The sequence below is a fragment of the Phascolarctos cinereus genome, unplaced genomic scaffold, assembly GCF_003287225.1.
Source record: "Phascolarctos cinereus isolate Bilbo 61053 unplaced genomic scaffold, phaCin_HiC Scaffold_3;HRSCAF=262, whole genome shotgun sequence".
In the NCBI taxonomy this organism is placed as follows: domain Eukaryota; kingdom Metazoa; phylum Chordata; class Mammalia; order Diprotodontia; family Phascolarctidae; genus Phascolarctos; species Phascolarctos cinereus.
Window position 1 is genome coordinate 102,133,669 of NW_027555736.1, and position 12,148 is coordinate 102,145,816.

Here is a 12,148-nt window from a genome sequence, read left to right on the forward strand (position 1 = left end):
CCATTTTACAGATGAGGAAACTGTCAAAAAAGCCAACTGCTTGGTCCAAAGTCATACAGATTAATAAGTAGTAAAGCTGCTTTATATTGTCACTACCTTTCTCAAAAGCCTTTTAGTGACTGCCTCTTGCCTATAGGATAGAATTATTACCTACTGGGGCCTTAGAGTTTCAGCCTCCCAACCTATGCAGAAATGCTTTCTAAAGCATCCCTTACAGATGCTTGTCTGGCATTGCTGAGTAGTCATGATTTAAATTGGTCCCTTCCATCGATAGCCATGTCACCAGCTCACAAGGAAGCCCATCCTTTTGATAGATCGTTCCTTGGTAGAAAGTACTCCCTCATGGTGAGCCCAAATTGCCTCCTTTCTAAACTTGGCATTTTGACATTCAAAGCTTTGTTCCATCTGACCCCAGCCTATCTACACAGAATTAGCTGCTCTGGTTAGATTGATGGGATCTTGTCCTTTGAATATTCCCTCTGTTTTCCTCTCCACATGTATGCTCACTCTATTCTGCTGGTCAGGAATACTCTTCCCAGTCCTCTCCATCTCTCCAAATTCTACTTATCCTTCTAGGCCCAAATCATATCACTCCATCTCCAGGAAGTCCTCCCTGCCCACCCCTGTGCACTGTGAATTCATGGCAGTCATTATTCTAACCACCACTGGACAGTTCATCTAATACTATCTTATACTATCTCTTGGACTGTCACTTAACCTTTTTTTTAATCTTTTTTTCTTTAATCTTCTCAACTAGATTTGTAAACTCCTTAAGGGCAGAGCCCTTTGAATTCTGCCTTTGAATTCCTGGTAGTTCTCCCCAGGCCTTAAATAGATTGTGTTTTTATCTGTGTACACAATGAAAAAGAACTAGACCTGTGATTTTATCAAAATTGAGAAGTTCTAGGGGAAGAAACTTCCTCTACCGATACAGGTCAACACTCCTCTGAAGCGTATTTTCTTAGAGAGCTATCTAGAGCATTGAGAGGTCCCGTATTTGTCTAGGGTCACACCACCAGTATATGCCAGAGGCAGCTTTTGAACCCATCTGGGGCTTCCTGGCTTGGAGGTCAGCTCTCTCTTCACTAGACCATTTGTGGCTGTTGCTGTGCAGTTTCAGCCATGTGTGACTCTTTGTGACCCTTCACTATACCATACTATCAGTCATACTATACATATACATATCCTGCCCAGCAATGGAATCATGAATATCTGGATCCAAAGAGGGCCTTGCACCCAGTCCCTTAATAAACACCTGACAGTAACAATGATGAAATGCTAAGGGAGGAATCAGAAACTACTCTGGCCATATGCCCCAGTATCTCTATCTTCTCCAGGTAAAGACCCATAGCCCCATTTAAATTCTGTCAAATCTACCAGGGAAAGGCGGAGGGAATCACTAGAGCCTCTTCTGATAATTAGGAGTGGGATCCCAGCCAGCTGTTGGTTCATTTTAAAAATGCATCTTTTTTAAGCCTGCCCCACCCCCTGCTCTGACCAAAAGTCCCTCTCCATAATTACACACACTGGTTCCTTGCTAAACATGCTCAGTGCCTAGACGGCCTGAGTGGAATGTCATTTTCCATGGCACTTCCCTTCCAGCCATAATTGGCCAGCTGGTAAATTTCCCCAGAGCATGCTTAAAACACATATTTCTTATCTGTAATGGAAAAGTCGTTTGTCCTATTATCCTCTCAAGCGGCAGGAGACAGAGCTCACAGCCCTACTTTAAAGGCTGGTTGATGCTTCGTGGAAAAATTCGAGAAACATGCTATTTAGGGGGAATTCTGCTTTTAGAATGCATGACACTTTCCTCTCCCTCCCCACCAATGCTTCATCTCTGGGAATTCTTTGGTTTCTAGACCCCTGGGCACTAAATCAGAATTTTTTTTTTAATCACTTGGAAGTTTATCTGCAATCGTGGTTTATTCTGAACTCACAATGCTATTTTAAAATGCATTGCATTTCCTTGATTTCCTTCGATCCAGGATGTCATAGTTCTTTACTTGTATTAATTAATTAAGCCTTAAAATCACCCAGAGGGACAAGTTGATGTACTTGCCTCTGTTTAATGGATGAGAGCATTGGCACAGAGAGGTTAACTCACTTATCCAAGGTTACAGAGCAAGGACAAGCTAGGAATAACAGTCTTACATTCTGTCCGAGCCCATGGAGAGAAGTGATTATTCTCAGACCCTGGAGTTCCTAACTAAGATGATGGGGGCACTACAGAAATTGCCATTTGGGAGAGGGCAAAGGACCAAGAACAGGACTTCTCAGAAGAAAATAAAGAAGGCTGGGATTTCAAGTTTGAAAGATGGTGATTTCCACATTGTGGTGGAGAGACCTCTAGAGTACTTCTTCAAGTCATGGCTTTGTCTCCAAGTCATTGTGTGACCTTGGGCAAGTCACTCAATTTTTCTAGGGCTCTAAGCTGACTCATGTGAAAAAGAAGGGATTCCCTTCCATAATGTTCCTATTCAGTGACAACCTCCCTCTTTGGCCTCACACTTCTTTGTTCTGTAAAGCTCCAAAGAAGTTACCTTAATGACAGCAGTAACATGGGGGGGTGGGTAACTAGGCGGCACAGTGGATAGAGCTCTAGACCTGGAGTCAGGAAGACCAGTCTTCCTGAGCTCAAATCTGGTCTCAGATACTTACTAGCTGTGTGACCCCCGGGCGAGTCACTTAACCCTGTTTGCCTCAGTTTCTTCATCTGTAAAATGAGCTGGAGAAGGAAATGCAAACCCCTCCAGGATCTTTGCCACACGTGACTGAGAAACAACTAAACAACAACGATAAACAAAAACCATGGTAAGTGGAAATTGCAGGATTTGGAGTCAGAGTTCCCGGGTTCGAGTCCCATCTTTGTTGCCCTGTGCAATATTGTTCACCTGTGTGGTGTTAGTTTTCTTACCTGAAAAATGAGTTAAATAAGAAGACCTCTAAAGTCCTTTCTAGTTCTTAGGATTCTAATTTTAGGATCCTCTTCTTAACTTGGTGTCTTATCCCCTTAATGACTATAAATAAATTCCCTTAATAACTGTGTATTTTACCAAGACCTCCTCTTGTGCCTAGCACAGTGCTTTGTACATTGTAATAATAGCTGGCATATAATAATAGTAATAATAAGAATAAAAATAATTGCTTTTAAATAGCACTTTAAAGTTTATAAAGAGCTATACCTATGTGATCTCATTGGGTGCTCATGATAACCTTGTTAAGAGAGATACTATTATTTTCCTCATTTTATAGATGAGGAAACTGAGGCTGAGAGAGGTTAAGTGTTTGCTCAGGGTCACACAGATGGTACACGAGGCAGTATTTGAACTCAAATCTTCCTGTAGTGCTCTTATCCTATGTGCTGCCTAGCTGCTTCAAAAAATGTTTCTTGTTTGAAATGATCTTAAAGTTCCCTTATAGCCCTGACCTTCTGCGGTCTCTAACTACAAGTAGGGAGTGAAGACTCTAGATTCTTATTTCATTGTGGTCCTTTCTCTCTGTTAGCCCCCAACCACAGTCCTTTTATGAATACCAGAAAAGGTTAAGCCAAGAAAATAGGCCAAAGTGCTCCCCCAAGAAATCCATGATTTATCAGCAGAATTGTCTCAGGATACACTGAGCTTCAAAGTTCCGTAGCAGGCCCTAGCGGCTCTTCAAGTTTTAATCTCTTGCTTTCATTCCTGAAAACCAAATGCATTTCTTCTTTCCCATGTAAAATTGACTTGTCATTTATGACAGTAATGCAGACAGGGAGCCTGTTAAAGACAATTCAGTCTTCTCTTGATCACCCAGCCCTCCTCAGCTTTCTCCCCTCAAATGAAGTTGTGAGTTTGGGCTTGGATGGGGGGGTTGCTATATGTGAGGAGCTGAAAATACTGAGTGAGTCTGGTCCTGCACCTTTTCATGCCTTCCTTTCTCAAGATGGCCTGGTCAGTAAGGTAGAGGATCATACATTTAGTATGACTTGAAAGGAAAGAACCCATTTGCCCCGAAAGATTCCTTCCCAATTTCTCCACCCCACTCTGATCTTACCATGGAGTCCTATCTTCTCAGAATCATAGACTCTCAAAGTCAAACAAGATGCCTCAGGACCATCAAGTCAAACATCTTATTGTGACATGTTTCAGCAAGAATCTTTTCTATACCTTCCTTCCATACTGTTGAATTAACTGTCTCGTATGCCTGGAAATCTTTCCCTCCTCATCTCTGTCTCTTGAAATCCTTATATTCTTCTAAGACACAACTCAGGTGCCACATCCTTTGGGAAAACTTTATTCATCCCCCTAATTATTAGTACTGTTTCCCTCTTCAAATTACCCTGTACTTACTTGTCTATGTAAGTATTACATCTCTACCCCCTCACAGAATATAAACATCTTGGGGGCAGGTACTATTTTTCATTTGTTTTTAGATCCATAGTATTTGGAAAGCGTTTTGTACATTAAAAACAAAACAAGACAGTAGTTATAATTTCATCAGTAGGAGGAACTATCAGTGATTTAACTCCCTCTGTCAAAACATAACAGGGGCAGCTTGTTTGTTCAGTGGAGAGCACACCAGTCCTGGAATGAGGAGGACCTGAGTTCAAATCTGGACTCAAACACTTACAAGCTGTGTGACCCTAGGCAAGTCACTTAACCCCATTGCCTCCAAAACCCCCCCCCACACACGCGCGCGCGCGCACGCGCACACGCACACAAAATACCAGCAATTGTCCTGCAAGCTATTATACCTTTAACAAGTCTTCTGGAGGGTGGGGGATGGGGAGGGGCATGAAGAAGTTAAATGATTTGCCCAGGACTGGTATGTGTCAGAGTCAGATGTAGTACCCAAATCTTTCTGACTCTGAGGTCAGATCTCTCACTCCACTAAAGAGATGGTACCTCTAGCATTATACCTATGCACTTCATGTTTGTTGAATTAAATGAAACATATGTGAGAAGGAAGTGATTGTCAAAACCTTGAATTACTCAATTTTAGGCAATAATTATTACATGGGAGATGATGAAAAGGTAAATTTGTTTCTTACGTGGCAACCTGGTGCCATGAAAGAAGTGTTGGAAATGGTTCCAGAATGCTGGAGTTCTACCTCCAGCTTTGCCGATTATTAGCTCTGTGATCTTGTGTATAGTCTCTAACTGGGGGTGGGGGGTAAACAGTTGTCTATTGCTAGGAGAATCAATAAGCCTAAGGTGAAATCCCCCTCTTTGGGAAAGAAGGGTAAGGTCCTTACCTTGAACATAAACCAGAAGTTAGATGAGACCAGCATCCAGAGTTCCTAAGAATATCAATCCAGAAGGGTTATTTGAGAAAGGGAAGTTGGGGATCAAAGTAAGAGTTTTAATTCAGGAAAGCCTGCATAGAAATCAAAAGATATGGCAATGGAAGTATCCTGGAACTCTGAAAGTTGTGTTCATTCTGTCTCCTTAAGCCCAACTCCTCTATCATGATAGGGAGTATTCTCTCTCACCTTTGGGCTCTGATTTGGACCTCTGAAAGTACTGTCATGTGGGTCAAAACCCATTTTCTTGAACCCTGGGAATAGATACTTTGGGCAACTCATTTAACTTCTCTTAGAAACATAGGATCATGAGTTTTAAAGATGGCAAGGGCTTTATAAATCATAGAATCATAGACTTAGAACAAGAGGGACCTTAGAAACCATCTAAAATAAACTCCCATTTTACAAAGGAGGAAAATGAAACCCAGATTGATTAAGCCAGTTGCTCAAAGTTATATAGGCAGTGAATAGTAGACTTGGAATCAAACAGAGATCTTCTGTACTATAAGGTTTTCTTTCTATGACACCAAGCTACTTATAAAATGATAGCCACTACCCATCTACCCTGTGTAAGTTGTGGGACTAAAATTAGGTAATGACCTCTTAAGAGGGGGGTTCCATCTCTTACCTCAGTGCCATTATACAAGACCTCCCTCCTTCCCCACCCCCACCCCATGCCAGGAGCATACTGCTTCTTCAAATCCTCTTAGAATTTCCAGTTTCCTTTAAGGTTGAACTTGTGTCATCTCTTCTGGAAAACATTGTTGGTGCCTTTAATTGTTAGTGCTGTATTCCTCTCCTCAAATTATCATGTATATGTTTAATCGATATTTATTATGATGTATTATTCTGTTTCCCTCCACAATGGAATATGAGTTCCTTAATATCAGAGGATTTTTTTTCCCTTTACATTTGTATGCCTCATACCTAACACACCAAGCACCTAGTGCCTTTCACATGGTCTCTCAAATAAATGTGTGATCTCATTGATTTGAGAATTCTCTCCAGTTATGCCAACTGTAATCCATTCATTCATGCCCATCCTATTTAACTTTTGCCCTTGTTCTTCCAAAGTTCACCACTGAGAGTTCACCCAACATACTAGAGGCTTTTCTTGCTTTCTCTTAATACCACTAAGCTACCAGTGGAACACTCTGTTCATCATTTCTTATAGCACAGTAGTATTCCACTACGTTCACATACTACAACTTGTTCAGCCATTCCCCAATTGATGGGCATCCCCTCAATGTCCAATTCTTTTCCACCACAAAAAGAGCTGCTATAAGTATTTTTGTACATGTGGGTCCTTTTTCCATTTGTATGATCTCTTTGGAATATAGCCCTAGAAGTGCTATTGCTGGGTCAAAGGGTATGCACATTTTTATAGCCCTTTGGGCATAGTTCCAAATCGTTCTCCAAAATGGTTGTATCATTTCACAACTCCACCAACAATACATTAGTGTTCCAATTTTCCCATATCTTCTCCAACATTTATCATTTTCTTGTTTTGTCATCTTGGCCAATCTGATAGGTGTGATGTGGTATCTCAGTTGTTTTGATTTGCATAAGAATGAACTTCTGAGGACAGGAGAGAAAATAAACAAGTCACAAAAAGAAAAATAGGAATGGTCTGAAAAGACTGAAGGGGATTCACAGGGTTAAGATTCTTTTAAAGACTACTCTTGTGGATGGAGGCAAGGACAGGTGATGTAACAGTGAACATAAGAATGTAGTGTGATCCTATAATAATTGTGTCAAAATTGCTAACACTCAGAATAAACTGAGTCTTGCAGGGGAAGATAAGGACACCAAAAATAGGTTTATTGTTTGTTTTTTATTAACCATATTGGGGGAAAGAGTAGCATGAAAGAAAGGTTAGGACCACTGCCGGAGGGGAGAATGTCTGTGATCATCTATAATAGAAAGAAAGGAGTTCTGTTTAATACTTATTTTGCCTCTGTTTTATCTTTCAAGTCAAATGACTTTTGCAGTGGAAATGGACAGAGCAAAAATGGCTAACAGGGAATTGATGCCCAAGACAAATAAGGAGGCAATAAGTGATCACTTTGTTGCCCTGAACTATATCCTCAAGTACTGAAATAATTGGTATTGGTGATTGCTGAGCTAATGTCAGTGTTATTTGAAAGAACATGGACAATAGGAAAAGTACTGTAGCATTTGATAAGGATAGAGATTGTCCTGATTTTCAAAAGGGGATGAGGGGACAAAGTATAGTTTTCTTCCTATAAGTCAGTCAGTTAGATTTTGGTTCCTGGGGAAATTCTGGAAGGGTTTGAGAAAGCTATAACATCCAGAAAGGGAAGCAGTATGTAATTACAAAGAACCAGCATGGTTACATTAAGAACAGGACATTCCAGATTAGCCTTCTTTCTTCTCTCTCTCTCTCTCTCTCTCTCTCTCTCTCTCTCTCTCTCTCTCTCTCTCTCTCTCTCTCTCTCTGACATGACTACTAAGCTAGTAGATCAAGGGAATGCTGTAGATACAGTTTACTTAGATTTTAGCAAAGTGTTTGATTAAAATATCTCATACTCTTCTTGTGGAAAAGACGGAGAAATGTAGAGTAAATAGTAATGCAGTTAGATGGATTAGTACCTGGCTAATATATACTGTCATAGGAGCATAGTTTTAGAACTGGAAGGGATGTTATAAGCCAGCTATTTCATTTTCCAAATCAGGAAACTTAGACTAAGAGAGGATAAATGACTTGCCTCAGTCACACAGGTGATAAGGAAGGGATTAAAACTCAGAACTTCTTTTCAATGATGTACAAATATGTGGGCTTAGAACTGTTTGAATGGCCAGACTGAAAGAGTAGCATTAATAGTCTGGCAGCTTGGTATGATGATTTCAGTGGAATGCCCCAGGCATCTGCACTTTGCCCTGTGACGGTTAACATTTTTATCAATGACTTGAATAAAGGCATAAATGGCATGTTGGCTAGGAGGGGTGGTTAACACACTCTTTAATGAAAATGGGTGTGTGTTTTTTTCTAGGAAAGGGATTTGGAGTGGGGGCTGGGCAGTGTTGCAGAAAAACTTCAAACTTTTGCTCAGCCCTAGTAGGATGCTGTTGAAGGCGGCTTGATGAGCCCTGTCCTTGGTACTGACTAATTTTATGATTTTGAGAAAAGCACCTGACCTCTCTGAGCTCCAGTTTTCTCATCTGTTAAATGGGGATAGTAATATTTTTATTTCTTAATTTTTATATCACTTATTAGAAGCAGAGTCATTAGAGAGTTGGTCTCAGAGTTGGGAAGACCTGGCTTCACATTATATTTCTGACACATAATGGCTATGTGACTCTGAGCAAGTTACTTAATCTCTCAGTGTCTCAGGAAACTCTCTCAGCCTGTAAATTGCAGAGAATGGGTTGTTTTGCATTGGTGGAAGGAATTTCCTCCATGGAAGTTCCTTATAGTAATAAAATCATAAGTCCTATCCAAAGAGAAAAGAGAAAGAAAAACTACTTACTTTATAGGATTGTTGTGGTAAAGGTACATTGTAAACCTTAAAGCACTACTGACACGCAAGCCATTATTATGAAAGTGAGATTGAGGGGAGCTATCATATAGGATGTCCCCACTCCCAAAAGTATTTATGTTCATGGTTCTCACTTCATTATTACAACAGAGCTCCTTTGGATGTTGATGGATTTATAATTTCAGGATTCTCTTTTTAAATGTAAATACCTCTGGGAGGTATTTATCTGCTAACACCTTAATTATAAGTTAGAAATTAGCTCACAAATAGCTGAGGAAGTGGGGTGGGAAATGTAACTCAGAATAAGTAAATGAACAGGGAGGAAAGGGCGAAAAAGTAGGGAGATGAAAGGAAGGAGGCAATGATGGTGAAGAGTGGTTACTAATTCGTTTATTCATTCACTCAAAAAAGTTATTGAACACATTATGGGATCTATGCAAGTCACTACGGAGATATTTTTGCCTGCCAAATAGGGAACTATAATTTTTTCTCTATTGGGGCCACCTACTGTGAAAACTTCCTCTGTTCAGATTGGCAACTTATCTGTAACTCAATGTCTTTTGAAGTTGCTTGAGATCATTTAAAGACTAAATGACACGTCCACAATCACACAGTTATTATGAGTCAGAGGTAGGATTTCGGCCTTAGTTTTTCTCAGAACAAGGTAAGCCCCCTATCCATAAACCATGCTGTCACTCATTAGGGGGTTACAATAATAAATAAGACATGGTCTCTGTCCTCAAGGAATTTAGAATCTGGTATGGGCAAAAAGACGTGTAACTAGGTAACTATAATACAAAAATGAAATATGGCAAAAAAAAAAACCACAGTAGTGTTATGGTATTATATAATAGAATAGTCTGGAGGAGGGATCAAGGAGTAGAACTTTAAGACGGACGTTGAAAACTTTCAACATGAATAGATTGATATGGAAGAAGGACATTCTGGGTTTAAGGAATAATAAAAACAAAGGGATAAATAAGAGAGAACATGTGATGTATCCAGTGGAGAGTAAGGAATCTTTTCTTGACTAAGGCACAGGGTTCATAAGAGAAGGTGGTGAAAATTTTTCAATCTAGATTCATTCCTTAATCAAAACCTTCTACAAAGAAAATCCCACCCACCTCTTTTGTCAAGAATTAGATGTGAAGTAAGAGTTTGAACAAAGCATGTGAGTGGCTTGAGTTGCATTGAAGAAAAGGAGTAAGTAGTATGAAATTTGTAGCAAGAGAGGCCATCAGAATGATGAGGCTAGTAGTAGAAGTGAAAGTAATATCTAAATAAATTAAAATTGATGGTGAAAACTGGATGTCAAGTACCCAACAGTATAGGTATAGGAACCACTAGGTCACAAATCACAGAACTGAAGTAAGTCATTTGAATTCCTACCTCTGAGTTATTTTTTTCCACCTGCAGGTAGACTCAATTCACTTTATGTAATAAATACATTGTTGAAAAGTTGCAAGTGAATAAAATTCTATTTTAAGTTCACAGGGAGATCTAGTTATTTAAAAGATGTTGCTGAGATGGAGCCAAAATGACAGGATAGCAGAAGGAAATACAGCAAGCACTCTCCCCACCCCTACCCCCTGCTAAACTCTTCCAAACAAATCTAGAAAAGGCACCACACTGAATCTGGGTGGGAAAATCAAGGGAAAAAAATCATACTGGGTCATTTTTTCAGCCCAGGTCAACAGACACAGATGGAAAGAGAGGTCTGAAGCTAATCTGTGTACATCTGATCATGAGCCCATCACCAAAAGGAGTACCCTAGAACAGAGCAGTGTTCTGCACCAGGGAATGAATAGGTCCTAGATCCATGCTGCAGCATGTCAGCCTCATGTAATGTGTGGGAATAGGTGCCAAATTGCTTCTTTGTCACTCATTACCCAGTTCCAGGTAACAGATTCAGCATAGTCTGGGGAGAAGACCTGAACCCAGAGGTTATATTCTGGGATAGGGAATAGTTACAGGCCTTAGGCTCTGTACCAATAGAAGCAAGTTTAGGAGTAAGCAGCAGAAGTGTGACTCAAACTCCAGTAGCAGAGTGGAATCCTGGTCCAACTTCTAGCCCACTCTGAAGCCTGGAGAGGAATAATCATATTCTGTAGTTTTGTTACTTTGAACCAGTAGAGCTTCCCAGCTGACTGATAGTGCCTGAGTTCAACAAAATTTTGTTACTACTAAGACCCAAGCCCAGGTCAGGAACTTGCAGGGCAGAATGGAGGTGGGGGGGCAGTTATTGGACTTGCCTTAGATCAGACAACTTTGGGAGCATTGATAGCTTGCAGGTCCCTAGTGTGAGCTGTCCTTAAGATACTGGAATAACAAAACACTCATTACCCCAAGAAAGGAATGACAGGACCAGTTCAAATCATCCCCCCAGATGCATGCAGTGAATGGCCCTAACACCAAGTCTAACGTCAGGAAATAAGTAAAGTCAGCAGAATAAACAAACAAACAAAAAAAGAATCCTCCCATTAAAAAAAAAATGTTATCATGACAGGGATACTCAAGACACAAACCCATAAGAATGATTCTAAATCATCTACAAGCAAAGCCTCAAAGAAAAACATATCTTGGACATGAATTCAACTGGAATTCCTTAAAGACATGAAGCAAGAATTTTAAAAAGTTTTTTTTATAAGTGAGATGAGAGCACTAGAAAAAAAAAAGTTGGAAAAGAAATGAGAGCTATGGAAGAAAGAATTGGAAAAGCCATTAAGAGTTTGGCATGAGAGATTTAAAAAATTAAGTTTACCCAAGGAACAAAATTTGAAAGTTTGAATAGTCCAAATAGAAGCCAATGATTCCATGAGACATAATAAATATTAATATAAATATTTAATAAGAAATATTAAAATAAAGTTGAAAGATTGAAAAAATAGAAGAAAATGTAAGGTATCACTTAGCAAAAACAATTGACGTTGAAATCAAATCAAGGAGGAAAAAAATAAGAATCACTAGACTACTGGAAAGCCATAACCAAAAGGAACCTAGACATCATATTTCAAGAAATCTTAAAACAGCCCAGATCTCTTAGAATGAGAGTAAAGTTAGACATAGAAAGGATCCATTGGTTGTCTCCTGAAAGAAATTCCAAAGTGATAACTCTAGAATGTTATAACTAAAACCCAGAATTTCTAGATCATAAAAAATATTGCAAACAGCCAGAGAGAGAAAAAAAAACAAGCATCAATGAGCTATATTCAAGATCAACATGATTTAGCAACTCTCATTATGAAGGAGCAGAGAGCCTGGAATATGATATGTCAAAAGGCAAAAGATATAGATTTACAAGAATAACTTACCCAGCCAAGCTAAGTACAATTATATTGGATTAGGGGCAGGGGCGAACTTTAAT